The sequence below is a fragment of the Phyllobates terribilis genome, unplaced genomic scaffold (assembly GCF_046119375.1).
Source record: "Phyllobates terribilis strain yellow unplaced genomic scaffold, ASM4611937v1 Scaffold_3__8_contigs__length_932513732, whole genome shotgun sequence".
Taxonomy (NCBI): Eukaryota; Metazoa; Chordata; class Amphibia; order Anura; family Dendrobatidae; genus Phyllobates; species Phyllobates terribilis.
Window position 1 is genome coordinate 404801783 of NW_027362763.1, and position 20124 is coordinate 404821906.

The 20124-nt window shown below is 40.7% G+C and overlaps 1 protein-coding gene across 4 annotated transcripts in view; it reads right to left on the bottom strand.

The window, feature by feature from the left end:
* FILIP1 (filamin A interacting protein 1) overlaps window positions 1-20124 on the bottom strand; it is a 320170-nt gene that overhangs the window by 231595 nt on the left and 68451 nt on the right. The window contains exon 1 of one of the 4 annotated variants that reach the window (XM_073675577.1): window positions 16241-16593. The exons of 2 other annotated variants lie outside the window; for them this stretch is intronic. The gene's annotated coding sequence lies outside the window, so the exon portion shown is untranslated. Of the gene's footprint in view, window positions 1-14840; window positions 14930-16240; window positions 16594-20124 lie in introns of those variants that run through there. One more of the 4 variants, XM_073675578.1, reaches the window with a different exon arrangement.

Genomic DNA, 20124 nt, shown 5'->3' on the forward strand with positions numbered 1-20124 from the left:
TTACTGAAGAATAGGCTTGCAAAAGTCCATTATGGCTTTATTTTTACAACACATTAAAAATATTTTTTGAACTAATGGATAAATTCAATAAAATACGAGTTTAAAGTTGTGGTACTCCACCAATCACTTGCTGGGGTTAGCTACCACTGTGGCCAGTGATTGGCTGAGTGGAAATTTTTTGCCTTTCTGGTGGATCAAGGACAGGACCAGAAGGCACACACCAGAAATACCAGTGGGGACCAAGTCAGTGTCAAAAAAGGATAGAGGGGAGAATAGCTGAAGATGAGTACAACTTCCTTTATCTATTTTTTTTTTTTTTTTTGCTAAAAGAAAAAAGTAGATGCTATAAATAATGCAACATTTAAATTATCATAGATTTCCTTTGAAAGCATTTGAAATTGTCAAAATTATTGTAAAAAAGGTTGTCCACTACTCAGACAATGCATTTTGAATTCCTATGCTTCTCCCCCCTCTCAGTAAAATAATAACACTTATACTCACTTCCAGTGCTGGCGCTGATCCAGTGGTGTTGGCACTGGCTCACCTGGGGCTCGTGTGACATATCAGTACTGGATTCATTCTCTTTTCCTATGGACGTAATTTGTATCTGAAGGAAGTAAGAGAGCAGCAGCACTCACTTCCATTGGATGTCTGATTTGTGTGAAGTAGGGAAGAGTGATCCAGCGCTAATTGGCTGCAGGGATCTCATGACACAATAATATCCCGCAATCCCTGGGAGAGCAAGTGGGGACTCCGCTGGAACAGCGCGAGCACCGGAAGCGAGTATAAATGTCATCATAGGGATTCAAGCGGGGTTGTTCAAGTAGTGCACAACTCCTTTAAGGTTTGCAGAGATTTAGAGTAATTTCTATTTATGAGGTTCAGTCACTCAATACAAAACAGCAACTGAATGAAAGGGAATGTTGCTAAGGTGCTTTTGAGTAAAAGAAGGTATAACTTATACAGTTGAAACCAGACGTTTACATACACTTTTTTATGGACATGTCTCCAAAAATTAAGGTCTTTGTTCCTGTGTGCATTTACAAACATTAATCTGGATTTTTTATGTTTCCTTTGGAGTAATGGCTTCTTCCTGGCAGAGTGGCCTTTCAGCCCATGGTGATACAGTACTCGTTTCACTGTGGATATTGACACAATTTTACCAGCTTCAGCCATCTTCTTCACAAGGGCTTTTGCTTTTGTCCGTTGGTTGATATGTACATGTCGGACCAAAGCACGTTCATCTCGGGGACACAGAACCCATCTCCTTCCTGAGCTGTATGATGGCTGGACATTCCCTTCTTGTTTGTACTTGCGTATAATTGTTTGTACAGATGAACGAGGCACTTTCAGGTATCTTGAAATTGAACCCAAGGATGAGCCAGACTTGTGCAAGTTCACAATTCTCTTCCTGATATCTTGGCTGATTTCTTTAGACTTTCCCATGATGCTACACAAAGAAGCAGTGTGTTTCAGGTGTGCATTAAAATACATCCACAGGTGTGTCTCTAATTAATTCAGATGTTGCCAAAAAACAGAATCAGAATCTTCCAAACACCTGACATCATCATATGGGCAGTCCAGAATTGTTTAAAGGCATAGTAATCTTAGTGTATGTAAACTTTTGACTTTGCAGTTAGTAATAAAAATGCCTTAAAACATTCTCACACTCTCTCATTATTCTGGCATTTGGCAAATGTTAAAAATTATGGTAATCCTAATTGACCTAAAACAGGAAAGGTTTATTCTGTTTTCATGTCAGATATTGAGAAAAACATGCATATCTGTATGTGTCTTTTTATATAGTGTAGGTAAACTTCTGGTTTCAACTGTATGTTTGGTGACCACAGAGAAACAATGAAAGACAAACCATAACTGTACAAAACCTATGAATGAAATGGTGAATTGATTGAGGCATGCCTGATATGCAAATGTATGCAATGAATCCGAGCTATTCCCTATCTTTAGGCTGTGTTGTGATTAGTGACAAAGCACATAGCATGAGTGAGTTATTCTCTGTGGACACTTGGTACAGATCACAGATTCCCAGGGATAGTTAGGCTCAGAAATAGAAAAGTCAAGAGACAGATGTCTGTGTGCAATGACGGCTGCAGGAAAGTCAGCTGAAACAAATGTGTAGCTTAGATTGGAAACTGAGCTTGGTGAAGAAAAGAGAGGGGCAGGGCTGAAATGACTGCCCTAAATAATAGACAGGATGTACGTCCACCCATATTAGCTATTGTAGCCATTGTAAACCACCCTGTATGGCACTTGTCACAATTTCTATGTCTCGTACATCTTCTATTGTATCATAGATCCAAACTAATGACCAGTCAAGAACTGCTCGGGGTATGGGTAAACTATGGGCTCTTTCAATAGTCTATAGTCTGAAAGTTTATAGGTGTAGTCTGGTCTTTAATACTTTAAATTGTCCCATTGTGTATGTATCCTAAATGCGTGCTGTATGGATATTACAGGACTGCTCTAAGTGTTTAGAAAATTCAAAGTAAGGCCAATTCCACATGTTCTCCTGACCCAAACTCCACAGCCTCATATGTGCTGTGCCTAGAAGACTATTGAGTTTGGATCAGGAGATCCGCGATCAGTACATATACTGTAGTTCATACTCAGAAGGTGAATGTCGGATGAGTAAAACTGGACTAAAACATGCACTTTTCTGTGCTACTCCTTGACTTACAACCATACACATTTTAATGTCCATAAATTCTCATCTTCTGCCTCCTGTCAGAAGGAACAAGGATATGACAATGGGACAGATTTACCAAACTATAGAATAGCTACATTTAGACTAGACACTGTGAAAATGCACCACATTTATCATAGTCACTCATACTGGATAATGAATTCGGCACATTTTTGGAGACTTTTGTCTGACTTTACACCACTTTTTTGGATGGGTAACTTTTATACCTTTTTTGTACCCAAAGGAACCAATGAACTTGTTTAATTATATCCATTTTGACTTACAACATAGCCCTGGAAGGTTTGGGCCTTTTTCCAAGGGAGGTGCAAACAGTGTTTTAAAGCAAAAAAAATAGATAAAAAAATAGCTAAATAATTTGTACCAAAATTTTGCGCTTCATCCGCCAAGGCTAAGCTGCACTTAAAACAATAAATTTGCCCCACTGAATCTGCCACAAACTCATGTCTAGGGAGGGAATCTTATAAAAAGTCTTGTATCTTGTTGGGTAATAGGTCTCATGTCTATAGCCAACCTGAAAGGGAATCTGTCAGCAGGAAAGCATGAGGTAAGGGTTAAAACATTGAACTCAAGGATGTGTCACATGTTCGGCTGTATGGTGCTGTTTAGTAAGACTGAAGGATTATTCACCTGGTGAGTAACATTGCTGTGACTCAGGCACGCGGGCAATCGTCCCACTCCACCCCCTTCTATGATAAGCAGCTCACTGTCTATACCTGTGTACATACAGAGCCTGCTGTGGGAGGGGCTAGCTTTCTCAGCTCTGCTTCATTGCTAAATATAAAAACTCTGATTGTGTCAGAAAAGCTGCACCCAGTAATCTAAGTGATACATCGTTGGATTCAGGGTCTCTTTGTCTAGATGGGATAGCTCTCATATGGGGTAGCAAAAACCTGCTGACAGATTCTCTTTAAGTGTGATATTAGTTTCCCAAACTCTACAATGTCTTTACATGTCCATGTGAATTCCCTGGGTATTCTTGCAAGAAGAACCTGTCATTTTATTTTTGCATACATTGGATTACAGCATTTTTCCTGCATCTCTCTGCAGTATATAGAAATTTCAGAATAGCTCTTTGAAAAAAGTATTCCCAATAAAACAGGGGCATGTGTGAACATGTCTTATTATTTGTAGTGCAGTCAGACAGGAACATGCAGGAGCATAGTCATAGGGGGTCCAGAGGTAGCATTCACATATCGGCCTTGGTGCCACATTACAATTTATCAGTATTAGGGTTCTGTCACTCTGGCGTGTAGCCAGTGTATAACTCGGACGAGTGCTAGCCGATGTTTCATCAGACAGAACTCGCTCCAATGTTATACTATGGCGCAGTGTCGAGTAGCATTTTTCTTCTCATGCCAAGTCACATGCTGCGATGGCAGCATATCAGATGGCGCACAACCATACAAGTCTATGGGTGTGTGCAAAACATCGAACATCACTCGGCTGGCATATGAAATACGCCGACTCACACAATGGAGAAGATGGAGAAGTTAAGTTCTCCATCTTCTCCGCACCTGTGTTGAGATTCTCTCATGCGAGAGAATCGGATCACAGTAAAATGACAATAACGCCTGCAGCAGAGTTTGATCTGAGGGTCATTTGCTTATAGCATCCGCTTCTGTCGCATGAGAGAATCTTTGGTTGCCATACGCTAGTGTAAGCGAGCCCTTATAATAGCACATAGTAGATGAGGGCCTTGTTACAGATTTTCTATTGGGACCCAGGAGCTTCTAGATAAACCCCTGGAACCACACAGCACAAGAAGATAGCATGACCATTGTTAGCACTCTTATTTATGTGAAGAAGCAGAAGAACAAAAGGAAAAAAATCCAATTCACAAAAGACCCCATTATACTGCAAAACACTCAGTCCTGACTCTGCCGGTTAGTTTTCATGTACAAATCTCATGGATGGAAATAATTCATTATTATTGCTCCCTAAGGACATACAATTTTGATTATTTTATCATATCCATATGGAGCATAAATGTACATTATCCGTGAATTAGCAGTAAATATAGTGTTATTACATCCTATGCTGGTTAGTCCGTCACTGCAAGATGTAAACACACAGTCAGGCACATTACATGGTACATTCTGTCCAACACAAGAATCTGCTGAGCCCTACTGGGTGCTGAAAAGCAGCAACCAGACTTCTTAGCGTTAGTTTACATGAAACATTCTTTTCACCACTCTCTAGTTGTAAGACATTGGCAATAACAATGGCATACAAAACCTGCTGAAATCAATTGTAAAACAACCATCTCACAACAATCTATACAATCTCAGACATTTACAAAACAAATTATATGCAAATAAAACCCCTGTAAATCAGTTCTTTGTTCCAGGATGGACCCCAATATGCAATAAAATACCTAACATAACCAACAGAGCGGGTACTCACCCTTCCCGGGTCCAGCGTTGGCTCCCTGCTGCTGCTTGGGTCTCGTTGTTTTGACTGCAATGGTGACATCACATTGACAGGGTGCATCACCACTGTGCCCAAGACACCAAGACTCTGCCACTGGTGAGGACCTGGTGCTGGATCTGGGGAGGGTAAGGGCCTGCTATGTCTGGTATTTTAGAGGATTTGGGGTCCATCTTCCTAAAAGTGGAAATCCCCTTTAAATAATTGTTGCCAAGCTTTGAAGATTGGCATCTGGAAGTCAGTTCGTTTTGTAGTGCGCAATGAGCACCGTCGGAAATTTTACGTCATGGTCACGCCAGATAAAGACCACGCTCCCCCACATATATCCCCACCCCCCTTTACACCTTGGTATTTGAATCCCTGGGACACCTTCTGTAATTGCTGATTTCTATGTTACAATGAAACTCAGGAGACTTTCGACTCCTTTGGGACTTTTCCTGGAAGTAATAGGAGAGTTGGGAAACATGCTTTAAAGGGTTTAACTCATGAGGTCAACCCCTGCTCTGTGTCCTATCAAGGCATGTAGACATTACTGAAGAGGGACTACTTTTCAGGACCTTACTAATTACCCTTGAAATAGTCTAAAAATTTTCCACAACTCAAACACTGGATACTTTGGCTAAAATAGTTATTTATGTAAAAGCAGTCTAGACAAAGCCAACGTTTTGCGATGGATAATATAATAAATGTCTTTTTCTACATGAAGACACCTATCTGTCTGTCAAAACATTCTCATAAGACATGAAAGGATTTTCACATTCAATAGATGGTGTTTAATAATTAAGGACGCTATTCTGAAAAACACATCATCTGTTTGGTGATATTTGCTAGCACCCACATCTCTTGGCACCTGCTCTAGAATTTTTCCTCCTCACTTATCTTGTAGCAGAATGATAAGGATTCTTCTGCAGTAATGTCTGGAATGTGGAAGCAGAAACAAATTACAGTAGCTGTACTTAGGAGTGGATAATGCCTCCTCGCCTGACTTTACTCACAACGTGCACATTACATAATGGTACAGTTGTCAGTGCATGCCGAGAAGATAGATCAACAGAAATCCAAAGGAAATGTCTTCTCACACTCATATGAAGTATCAGGCTGCGTGCCCAGCCCTCTATGCGTTTTTCAAGCGGTAATACGTGCCCCATGGTCCCCAATGATAATCCGCATGTGCTGTGCACATGCTGCGGAAATTTCCACTGCGGATTATCATTGCGGAAAAATACGAAGCATGTCCATTAATTTTGCGGACACGCAGCGTAATCGCCGCCATTGACTTGCATTGGACCGCGTGACGTCCGCATCACTGCATCTGCACAAGCGGATATCACACGGTTAAATGTGCGGATGGTACCCAGGTCTGGAGGAGAGGAGACTCTCATCCAGACCTGGGTACCATAGAAACTGTAAAAAAAAAGAATTTAAAATAAAAAATAAAGATTATACTTACCTTCCGATGTCCTCCCGGTGTTTTCTTCCCTCCGTCTGGTCTGCTGCATGGGTCGCGTTGTTGTGAAGGACCTGCCATGACGTCACTGAGTCATGTAACCTGTCACCGCAGGTTCTTCACACCACCGCGAACCGCCCAAGACACCAGACGCAGCAGAGAAAACACCGGGAGAACATCGGAGGGTGAGTATAATCTTTTTTTTTTATTATTTTTTACCATTCTTATTCTTTTTTTTTAACTAACTTGGTCACACTACTATAAATCCATGCCGGTTGCATGGATTTATATAGTGTGAACAAGTTGTCAAGCACTTTTCCAAGTGATGCTAAAATCGCTTGGAAAAGCCCTTGATAATCCGCATGCAGAAATGCATGCAAAAACGCTTGACAAACACTTCTACCTGGCGGGAAAAACGCATGTAAAATCCGCATGAGTTTTTCCTGCCAGGGAGAAGCGTAAAAAACATGCAGCATTTCTGCATCGTGGGCACATACCCTAACAGAGCTGATCAGATACAGTTTTCACATTTCTATTAAATATATTTTCATACCAGGTCAATTGTGACTTAGCGAATGTAATGCAAAAAAATTCTTAAAGGGAACCTGATTCTTGCTGTCCGCACTTTGGGCACAATTGCAGCCAGGTATATTGAGTGTTTAAGAGAAAATATTCTTTAAAGAGAAAATGTCAGCAGAATTTTGCTAAGTAAAGTACACATATGGCCATATTGGCGCTGTGATACTGATTAAAACGATACCTGTGGTGAAGAAATCCATTTTGTGGAATTTGTGTAATCAGGTTTTAAAGTTTTTTTTATAACCATAGCTTCATGCATTAGGGCGGGATTGTGGGGGGGACTGTGGGTAGGTTTTCGGCTCTGCCACAGATCCTCTGCTGCCCCTGTTGTCTTTATTGTCCTCCTGGTTTATGCTAGCACACATTGATCTCCTGGAAGTCTTTAGGAAAATGGTGCCGGTGGCGGCACATGCGTAGATTTAGATCTCTACTCAATGATGACCACCGGCACCATTTTCTTGATGACTGTCAGGAGATCAATGTGTGCAAGCACCAACCGTGGCTAGAACAGCACCAGCTTTAACCCCTTTCCGACCTTGTCAGTAATAGTACGTAGCTGTGCCCTGGGACTTATGGACCAGCTACGTATTATTACGCGCACCGCGATCACGCCCGCACACAAGCAGTGCGGGGCGATCGCCGCCGGGTGTCAGCTGATTGTCACAGCTGACACCTGGTGCTATGTGCAGGGAGCGGTTCCGGGTTGGGGTTGGGCTAAGGTTAGGGTTGGGGTTGTATTAGAGTTAGGGTTGGGGTTGGGATTTTTTCAAAAGTAAAGAAAAAAAAAATGATGACAATATGGCGACCAGTGTTGAGCGCAAGTGCTCGCTACCTGAGTTTGCATCGGGTGCTCGGGTATCGCGGGTGTTCGAGTGACATGCTCAAGTCTCTGCCCCATATGCTTCGCGGCCAAAAAAAATGTTGCTGGGATCGCCTGCCATGCACGAGCGATCCCCTCATGTTTTTTTTTGGGTGTCTAACAACCGTGAAACATGCGGGGTAGGTACTCGAGCATGTTACTCCAGTACCCGCGATACTTGGTGCATACCTGAGTACCCAATGCAAACTCAAGCAGCGAGCACTTGCGCTCAAGACTAATGACAACTTATTCAATAAGATGACCTAATGTTATCAAATTCTGTCGTATCTTTGGGTTCAAAATGTACACTATACCCCTTGATAAAATCCTTGACGGGTCTACTTTCCAAAATGGAGGCAATTGTTGGGGGTTTCCACTATTTCGGCACATCCCGAAAAAAGTCACACAGTGCTCCTTCCCTTCTGAACCCTGAAGTGCGCCCAAACAGTGTATTTTCCCCACATATGGGGTATTGGCGTACTCAGGAGAAATTGCACAACAGATTTTACATTCCATTTTCTCCGCTTACCCTTGTGAAACTAAAAAATTTGGAGCAAAAAGATCATTTTTGTGGAAAAAGTTTGTTTTTTGTATTTTCACGGCTTCATGTTCTAAACTTCTGTCAAGCACCTGGGGGTTAAGGGTGCTCACCACACATCTAGATAAGTTCCCTCAGGGGTGTAGTTTACAAAATGGTGTCACTTGTGGGGGTTTTCCACTGTTTAGGCACATCAGGGGCACATCCGCTAATTATTCAAGCAAATTTTACATTCAAAAAGTCAAATGGCGCTCCTTCCCTTCTGAACCCTGCCGTAAGCCCAAGCAGTGGTTTTCCCCCACATATGGGGTATCGGCTTATTCAGGAGAGATTGCACAACAAGTTGCATAGTGCAATTTCCCCTGTTACCCTTATGTAAATGTAAAACTGGGGGCTGAAAAACATTTTGTGGGAAAAATGTGAAAATTTTATTTTCACGGCTCCATGTTATAAACTTCTGTGAAGTACCTGGGGGTTCAAGGTGCTCACCATATATCTAGATAAGTTCCCTGAGGGGTCTAGTTTCCAAAATGGTGTCACTTGTGGGGGTTTCCACTGTTTAGGCACATCAGGGGCTCTCTAAACGCAACATGGCGTCCGCTAATTATTCAAGCAAATTTAACATTCAAAAAGTCAAATTGCGCTCCTTCCCTTCCGAACCCTGAAGTGCGCCCAAACAGTGTTTTTTCCCCACGTATAGGGTATCTGCGTGCTCAGGTGAAATTTCACTACACATTTTGGGGTCCATTTTTTCCTGTTACCCCTGCAAAAATAAAAAAATTGGGGTCTTAAGTAACATTTTTGTGAAAAAAGTTAAATGTTCATTTTTTTCTTCCCCATTCCAAAAATTCCTGTGAAGCACGTGAAGGGTTAATAAAGTTCTTGAATGTGGTTTTGAGCACCATGAGGGATGCAGTTTTTAGAATGGTGTCACTTTTGGGTATTTTCTGTCATAAAGGCCCTTCAAAGTCACTTCAAATGTGATGTGGTCCCTAAGAAAATGGTTTTGTAAATTTTGTTGGAAAAATGAGAAATAGCTGATCAATTTTTAACCCTTATAGCGCACTAATAAAAAAAATTTGTGGTTCCAAAATTGTGCTGATATAAAGTAGACATGTGGGAAATGTTATTTATTAACTATTTTGTGTAGCATATCTCTCTTATTTAACGGAATAAAAATTAAAATTTTGAAAATTGTGAAATTTTCAAAATTTTCGCCAAATTTCCAATTTTTTCACAAATAAACGCAAGTGATATCGAATAAATTTTACCACTATCATGAAGTACAATATGTCACGAAAAAACAATCTCAGAATCAGTGGGATCCGTTGAAGCGTTTCAGAGTAATTACCTCATAAAGTGACAGTGGTCAGAATTGTAAAAATTGGCTTGGTCATTAACGTGCAAACCACCCTGGGGGGTAAAGGGGGTAAGCAAAGAGAACGATTAAGACAACAGGAGCAGCGGAGGACCGCGGCAGAGCTGAAGACCCTACCCACAGTCCCACCCCGATGCACAAAGCTATGGTTGTAAGAAAACTTCAAACCCTGATTACACAAAATCCACAAAACGGATTTCTTCACCACAGGTATTGTTTTAATCAGTATCACAGCGCCAATATGGCCATATGTGTACTTTACTTAGCAAAATCCTGCTGACAAGTTCTCTTTAAAGTGTAAAGATAAAGATGCGGGCACCACCCTATAATACAGGTATCAACCTATAGCATACCATTTAAAATTGAAAAAAAAGAAGGGCAAAGAAGTATGCAAAAACAGGGATCACCTAAAAGGAATATATATTTTATTTAAACATAACAACAAGCCCAAAAAAGGATAAAATCAATTAAAAACTGCCCAAAGCTCTGAAAAATCTGACCAAACAACCTGTAATAGAGCACAAACCAACCATACAGTACATAGGATGTATACAATGGTACGCTACCATTCAAAAGTTTGGGGTCATCCAGACAATTTTGTGTTTTCCATGAAAACTCATACTTTTTTTTATCAAACGAGTTGCAAAATGAATAGAAAATATAGTCCAGACATTGACAAGTTTAGAAATAATGATTTTTATTTGAAAGAATAATTTCTCCTTCAAACTTTGCTTTCGTCTCAGAATGCTCCCTTTGCAGCAATTACAGCATTGCCGACCTTTGGCATTCTAGCTGTTAATTTGCTGAGGTAATCTTGAGAAATTTCACCCCATGCTTCCTGAAGCCCCTCCCACAAGTTGGATTGGCTTGATGGGCACTTTTTGCGTACCATACGGTCAAGCTGCTCCCACAACAGCTCATTGGGGTTTACATCTGGAGACTGCGCTGGCCACTCCATTACAGATAGAATACCAGCTGCCTGCTTCTTCACTAAATAGTTCATGCATAATTTGGAGGTGTGCTTTGGTTCATTGTCCTGTTGTAGGATGAAATTGGCTCCAATCAAGCGCTGTCCATAGGGTAAGGCATGGCATTGCAAAATGGAGTGATAGCCTTCCTTATTCAAAATCCCATATACCTTGTACAAATCTCCCACTTTACCAGCATCAAAGCAACTCCAGACCATCACATTACCTCCACCATGCTTGACAGATGGCGTCAGGCACTCTTCCAGCATCTTTTCAGTTGTTCTGCGTCTCACAAATGTTCTTCTGTGTGATCCAAACACCTCAAACTTTGATTCGTCTGTCCATAAAACTTTTTTCCAATCTTCCTCTGTTCAATGTCTGTGTTCTTTTGCCCATATTAATCTTTTCCTTTTATTAGTCAGTCTCAGATATGGCTTTTTCTTTGCCACTTTGCCCTGAAGGCCAGCATCCCGGAGTCGCCTCTTCACTGTAGACGTTGACACTGGCGTTTTGCGTGTATTATTTAATGAAGCTGCCAGTTGAGGAGCTGTGAGGCGTCGATTTCTGAAACTAGAGATTCTAATGTACTTGTCTTGTTGCTCAGTTGTGCAGCGGGGCCTCCCACTTCTTTCTACTCTGGTTAGAGCCTCTTTGTGCTCTCTTCTGAAGGGAGTAGTACACACTGTTGTAGGAAATCTTCAGTTTCTTGGCAACTTCTCGCATGGAATAGCCTTCATTTCTAAGAACAAGAATAGACTGTCGAGTTTCACATGAAAGTTCTCTTTTTCTGGCTATTTTGAGAGTTTCATAGAACAAACAAATGTAATGCTCCAGATTCTCAACTAGCTCAAAGGAAGGTCAATTTTAGAGCTTCTCAAATCAGCCAAACTGTTTTCAGCTGGGCTAACATACTTGTGCAAGGGTTTTCTACGGTTTTCTAAGCATCCATTAGCCTTCTTACACAGTTAGCAAACACAATGTACCATTAAAACACTGGAGTGGTGGTTGTTGGAAATGGGCCTCTATACACCTATGTAGATTTTGCAATAAAAACAAGATGTTTGCAGCTAGAATAGCCATTTACCACATTAACAATGTATAGAGTGTATTTCTGATTCATTTAATGTTAGCTTCATTGAAAAAAAATGTGCTTTTCTTTCAAAAATAATGAAATTTCTAAATGACCCCAAACTTTTGAACGGTAGTGTATATTCAAAAAATGCAACCACAGTAGATAAACAATCACAGTAATAAACTGTAATAGGACAAACAGACCCCACCCGATGGCATATATAGCTATAAATTACAAACAGTATACGGCCAGCGCAATACACACAAATGAAGGGACTTGGTAACACATGGTTGTGAAACCAATCAGGATAATGACCTGTGCATTCTGTAAGGTTGGAATAGGGGCTAGACCTATTCTCTTTAAAGATCTCACCCCTGGCCGGCTTCTCCCAGACACGCTGACGGTGGCTGATAGGTACAGTATCTCCCATAGCGAGAGACCTGTCAATCTCCTCTATGCACTGGTGATTCTCAAAGAAAAGGTCATCAAACCGGAAGTAGGTAAAAATAAAAGCAGTTCGAGAGAGTAGAGAAAGACCAGTAAGGAATTTTTAATTAAAGCATATTATAAAAGCAATTAGATTATTACATTAAATAGACCTACATGTCAGTCAGTGCCGAGGCACGGTCACAGCTGCCACTCACTATGTACTGAGTGGTGACTGAAGCTGCGCCTCTATGACTGAAAGCCGGAGGCTGCAGGGAGGAATGAAGGTCCTTTCCTCCCAGTAGCTGGACTTTCAGTGCGGTGACCACACGGCTTTAGAAGGTCATTAACCTGTACATTAACCTCATATCTGCAGGTTAATAACGTGTTTTGACATGACAGGATTCCTTTAAAAAAATGGCATTTCATACATCTACCTTAGGGCTTATTTGCATAGCTAACCACGCCAAGAATGCACCCACTTTTTAAAAATGTTGAGAGAAATTTAAAGGAATTTTAAAATATTACAAATTTAGCACAAAACAAGTAAGCATCAAAATGTGCACTTATTGATGTCGAATCGATAATGAAATCCCTAGATGAATACCTCCTGAGTCGTTTGTGTATGGTGAGGGTCAAGCAGGGGCTGCTGGAGTTTTTTTATTATCACATTTATTTAGCTCATTCAGATAAATTACCATACAGCTTCTTGGTAGCAGTGTGTATTTCCAATGTAGAGCACAAAATAATCACTGGAATGTGCCATAGCTACTGAACAATACTGCCTGGTATCAATCCAACGTTTCTAGACAGTTTAAATCAGGCACACAAAGTGCTACTTGCTGTTTTTTTTATAAAATCACAGTTTCATCCGCTGCAGATCTAGCAGTTCTCTGAATGCTGAGCTCTGTATAACCCCGCCCACACCACTGATTGACAGCTATCTGTGTACACTGTGCATAGGCAGAAAGCAGCCAATCGGTGGTGGGGAGAGGTAATACAAAGCTCAGACATATGGAGGGCTACATGACACCAGGATTACTAATCCTCTAGTAATAATCTCCTGCTGACAAAAAGTGATTTTATCAAAGCTACAGCCAGCAGCCCAGTAAGTGATACATCGCTGGAATCAGGGTCTGTGTCTACATTATGCTGCTCAGATTAGGTGGCAGAAATCTGTTGACAGATTCCCTTTAAAGCCTATTCTATCACAAACAAAAATGTCGTAGGTGTCACAGAAATTGTCTTGTACCCGTTAGATACGGAGTTTGTTCCAAATGCTTTTATAAGGCAATTTAAGACTCTCTTCACCATACATGCGCTGGATATATACAGTATGTCGACATACACCACCAATAGAAGGATGTGACGTATCTTATTGCATAGATATACTGTACAGTGGGATTTTTTTAAAAAAAGGTATACTGCAGGGTATACGATATGTTTTTAACTATATGGCTCTGCATCGTATAGCATAGTTTACTAAGCTCTTACATACCACAAAGCTAAACGTATACTGACGTACACCACCCTGACAGAGGACAAAAGGACACCTTTTTATTCTACGGTGTATGAAAGGAGCCCTACAGATGTGTTTGATATTTGATGGGACCTTTTTTTTTTGCATATATGCCAAACACAGGCTCTTAGGGTATGTTCATTAGATGTTATGTTTCAGGCGGATTTACAGCAGGTCTATGAAAACCGCCTGAAAAATTGCTCAGAAAACACTCAAAAGAAATTCCTTATTCATTTCTATGTAAAACAACTTAATGTTTATATGTTCAGGCTTTTGGGTGCCTTTTAACCATTTCCAAAACATTTATCTATTTTGTACTAGCTGTATACCTGATTCAACACCCTAAACAAGACCATACAAATTAGACTATTGTTGGCTAAACCCACCGATATCGATAAGTTCGGCCAACACTCTAAAGTCTATGGGGCAGCCGGCTGACTTATTGGGAAGATGTCAATGAGACATGTCTGATTTCAGACTGACGATTGCATTGTTCACCCAGAGGTAAGCCACTGGCAGAGATGACTGTCAGTGGCTTTCTCATAGAGAACACATGAGGGCTCAGCTGAGGAAAGGAGAGATAGCTGAGAAGGCTGTCAGCCGTACTATCAGCCAATGGATCGAGAACCGACAATCATCTAATGAGCATGGCTGGCTTAATTTATAGAAAAGTACACTGAGTAATTATGCGTTTACCTACTAGTGAGCCCCTAATTGTTCCATAAGTTTATAAATAACTTAAAAGAGCAAAATGTTCTAAAAATGGGTACCCAGTCAATAATGTTGGAAACAATCAATGTCTGACATGAGGAAACCTATTAAAAGAATTTTCCAGAAAACATCTCCTCCCCGGCTGCAATATATATATATATATATTTTTTAATTACATATGCTTTACTCACCCTCCCTGGGTCCAGCACTGAGTCTCCGTTGCTGCTCCTGGTGTCTGTTGTTGTCTGCCGCAAGGATGCCTCGTCGACAGAACTGCAGCCAATAAGTGAACTCAGTCGCTCTGCCCGAGTTGACAGCAAGAGCTCAAAGCTACTGAGCTCAGCTATTGGCTGCAATGCTATTGACGTGAGGTTAACGCTGCAGACAATAACAGACACAAGAGGCAGCTTCGGAGACTCAACCCTGGACCAGGGCAGGGTGATAAAGGGATTTTGTCTTTACGACCACGGCCCCACTATCAGTATTCGGTCAGTATTTTTTCTCAGGAGTGGGAGCCAAAACCAGGAGTGGGTGATAAATGCAGAATCGGTGACTTGTTTCTATTATAGCTTTTCTCTGATAGTGGGGCCATGGCTTAAAACAAACTGTAGCCGGGGATAAAGGTTTTCTGGAACTGGAAAACCCATTTAACTTCATAAAATTCCAATTTTGTTACCACAGGTGCAGTGTAGACAATCTTCTATTAGTAAAGATTCATCTGCAGCATAAATCTCTAGTCATTAATTGCCACAATTTATCAGTGTAGATAAAACGCATCGGCCTGGAATCCAGGTTGTTTGGAGGATAGACTAAAGTGAATACTAACCCTCAGCTATGAGAAGTATCAGGTCACTGCAGGTTTTCATCCCCTGTATGTAATCAAGAACGTTGCAATTCACTGACAGAAACAGAGACCCAAACCTGTACTATTGCCTCACACATCTCACCTGTGGAGGGAAGGCTATTACTGATAGGACAGGGTCACACGACCGTTTTCTCTCCATCCGAGAAAAACGGCCCAATTATGCCAATCAGTCTCTGATCTGAGTTTGATCAGGATGGGATCTGATTTTCTCGGAGGTGGAGAAAAACAAAAATTTCTCCACTTTCTCCATTATGTCGTCCGTAAAAATCAGATCGCACCCGAATGTCATCCGAGTGCTTCCAATTTTTTTCACCAACCGATTCTCAAAGGCAAATCGTGCATGCTGCGATTTTTTTTCCTAGGACCTCTTGGCTCGAGCAAAAATTGAATGTGCGCAGCCCCATAGAATTACACTTGTCCGATTTAAATGGTTGTGTGTACGAGCCCTTACAATTTTAAATAATCCAATACTTCTCTCTAAGTTGTCTCAATTCTTTCATTTTGGCATATATGTGTATACATATGATATATTTGTAGAATTTAATTTACTATGTAACACAAATGGAAGAAATCACCAATTGTTATTTATAACATGCAAACCCATAATTTGTAAGTAACTTTCATTTCTACATTTTCCCCACATTACACACAAGTAATAACATGGGAAACATAAAATCCAATCCAATATTAATGACGGATCTCAGGCTCCAGAAGACCTGGCCTTACCTGCGTGTACAGTGATGCACCAGCGAACGTGCAGGTCACAGCGGTTGCTGCTGGGGACTTTTCTTAAAAAGCAGAGTGTCCTAATATGAGTAAAGCTCTGACACTGACAGCATCCACCAGGAGAATGTGCTCCACTCTGGACTGTTGTGGACTCACTAGTAGGATACAGATGTCCCAGTCATAGAACGAGGAGGTCACATACTCCCACTCAGGGAGCTGGAGAAGAGATTTTTCGCCTTTTCCCTGGACTGTTGCTGGGTGTTGTTGGGGTTTGGCAGTATGGGTCTGAGATAATGTTTCCTCTCCTTTGGTCTCTGAAGCTGTGTTAGAGACTATGTGGAGCAGCTCCTGCCGTGCTATATATATCTGGTGTTCTCAGCCAGTCAGGCTTGTCAACAGCTGAGAAGTCTGGAGCATTCTTGCTGCTGTTGTAAAGCAGTTATCAGTGGCCTCCCTGAGATTACTGTCCAGTGAGCTCACTGCCAGACTACAAGCAACTATTCCTATAACAAAGCGCAGTCACCTTATCGCTAGCTGTACATAAAGCCTACCATGGAGCTTGTAGCCATCACTTCTCATGCACAGTCTATGCCAAGTATCAACAGTTTGTGTTCCCCAGGCAATGCCAACGCAGTTAGGTAAAAACCTAAAGAGAACACGAGTGGATCTTTAGCACTTAGCTTACAGCGAGCATTAATGATGAATATTGCTGTTTAGTTAGTCTTAGATTGCTGGACTAGCCTGGACTGCTCATGCAGACATCTGTGGATCTCAGTCAGGTCACAGACCACAATGCGCGGACTGGCCTCGGGTCTGTGAGCATGACAGCCTCATACAAATACAGTGGGTACAGAAAGTAGTCAGACCCCTTTAAATTTTTCACTTTGTTTCATTGCAGCCATTTGGTAAATTCTAAAAAGTTCATTTTTTTTCTCATTAAAGTACACTCTGCACCCCATCTTGGCTGAAAAAACAGAAATGTAGAAATTTTTGCAAATTTATTAAAAAAGAAAAACTGAAATATCACATGCAAAAATTTCATTGCCTGTTTTTAAGCAATATTTTACCTCAAAGAAAGGAAAATTTGCCAACCCCTCCTGTGCTATCTGTATACTCTCTTTTGCTTCCTCCCCTGCCCAGGAGCTGTGGTATGATCAGACCATGTTCCTGTATGGTCAGACACAGTCATTATACAGCACACAGCAGATTTATAAGATTATCTCAGCACAGGAAAAAAAAATTTAAACACATCCAAATGTAGAATTTATTTATATTCAAAGATCTATTAATTAAACTGTTGATTAGAATTAACTTTGTTAGTGGGAAAAGCCCTTTAAACTAAGGACTGGGGGATGGCAATTACTGCAGGAATCAAAAACCGTGATAGACAGACCATTATTTCTAATATTCAAGGATTCCATAATAACAGGGTCTGTACCAAGGGACTAGCGCATAGCAAAAGTGGTACTAATATTAAAAAAGGGGGAAAAAACTGAGCCTGTAAAGTATAGGCCTATAAGTTTATCTTCTACTGTGGGCAACATCATTAATGGCTTTCTAAGAGATGATATCCTGGAGTATCTCACAAAAAATAACCTTACAACCCTGAATCAACATGGTTGGATCAGTACTGTCAAACTATTCTGATCACCGTCTATGAGGATAACAACTGGCTCAGTGATAGGAAACAGAGGGTGGTTATTAATGGAACACACTTTGGCTGAGTCACAATTAACAGTGGGGAACTGACAGGGTCAGTATTGGGCCCTTTTCTTATATATATATATATATATATATATATATATATATATATATATATATATTTATATATATATATATATATGATCTTGTAGAGGACATAGAGTAGAATTTCAATATTGAAGATGATAAACTTTGCTAAGTAATCACCACAGAGGAGGATAATTTCATATTACAGAGGGATTTATGTAAACTGGAGGCTTGGGTTGAGAATTGGCAATTGAAGTTTAATTTAAATAAATGAAAATGTACAATTATGAGCTAAATAGTAGAGATGAGCGTTGTTCTACTCGAACTGTTCGCCAATCTCAAATTCGAGCTGTTTTGGGCGGTGTTCGAGCCGGTCGGCGAACACGAACAATTTGAGAAAAATTCGGCTGTTCGAGGTTATGTTCGATAACTGTTCGTGCACCAAAATCATAACTGGATTTTTTCTCAGTAATGATGAAAATTAATGTTAATACGCAGTTTGAGTGTACAGCGGGGCGGGGGGAGGGGCAGGGGATGGATCTCTGCAGGAACAATGAAGATCTCCATTTTTTTTTCTCTTTCCCGCATTTGCAGTGGGGAGGTGCAATCTGTCAGCCTAGCAGCAGCGCACACACGGAGCGAAGTGCTTTTTTTCACACAAGCAAGGGCATGTGTGATTGGCAGTGTATGTCACATGTCCTTGCCCTATAAGACCAAGCCATTTTCCCCGTCGCCACCATTTTCTCACTGCTGCAGCTGCGTGTTAGACGGCACCGCTGTTGCTGTGTGTGCTATACCTTGTTAATTTCAAGCCAATTTTCGCACAAATATACAGATAGCTTGGGAGTAGGGAATAGTTGTGATTGCAGTCCTTTTAAGGACTAGGTTACAGCATTTCCTACGACTTTTATCAGGGAGGTCTGTGCTCTTAAATAGATAGGTTGTGGGAGTAAAGACTAATTGTAATTGGAGTCCTTTTCAGGACTAGGTTACATGAGTTCCTATCAGTTTTTGCCAGGCAGGTCTGTGCCAGTGCTGTGCAAGTTTTTTTCACAGCATTTGGCTGAATCTAGCAAAGCTAATCCTTTTTGGCCTATTGCAGAGTGTGTTAGTCAGTGGAGTAGCCTATCTGTGTTGCAAGATATAACACCTGTGTATAGAATACCAATTTTTTTACTGCACCTAGTGAAGTAAAATCTTTTGGGCATAGCATCATTCTATTAGTCCATCTATACTGACCTCCATCAGGTTGCAAACTGAATATAATTTTTTTCTGCATCTAGCTCTGAAAAAATATTTGGGCTTCTAGCGGTGTGTGGGACTTGGTCTATTAGTCCATCTATACTGACCTCCATCAGGTTGCAAATTAAAAATAATTTTTTTCTGCATCTACCTCTGAAAAAATATTTGGGCTTCTAGCAGTGTGTGGGACTTGGTCTATTAGTCCATCTATACTGACCTACATCAGGTTGCAAATTAAAAATAATTTTTTTCTGCATCTAGCTCTGAAAAAATATTTGGGCTTCTAGCGGTGTGTGGGACTTGGTCTATTAGTCCATCTATACTGACCTCCATCAGGTTGCAAATTAAAAATAATTTTTTTCTGCATCTAGCTCTGAAAAAATATTTGGGCTTCTAGCGGTGTGTGGGACTTGGTCTATTAGTCCATCTATACTGACCTCCATCAGGTTGCAAATTAAAAATAATTTTTTTCTGCATCTAGCTCTGAAAAAATATTTGGGCTTCTAGCAGTGTGTGGGACTTGGTCTATTAGTCCATCTATACTGACCTCCATCAGGTTGCAAATTAAAAATAATTTTTTTCTGCATCTAGCTCTGAAAAAATATTTGGGCTTCTAGCAGTGTGTGGGACTTGGTCTATTAGTCCATCTATACTGACCTCCATCAGGTTGCAAATTAAAAATAATTTTTTTCTGCATCTAGCTCTGAAAAAATATTTGGGCTTCTAGCAGTGTGTGGGACTTGGTCTATTAGTCCATCTATACTGACCTCCATCAGGTTGCAAATTAAAAATAATTTTTTTCTGCATCTAGCTCTGAAAAAATATTTGGGCTTCTAGCGGTGTGTGGGACTTGGTCTATTAGTCCATCTATACTGACCTCCATCAGGTTGCAAATTAAAAATAATTTTTTTCTT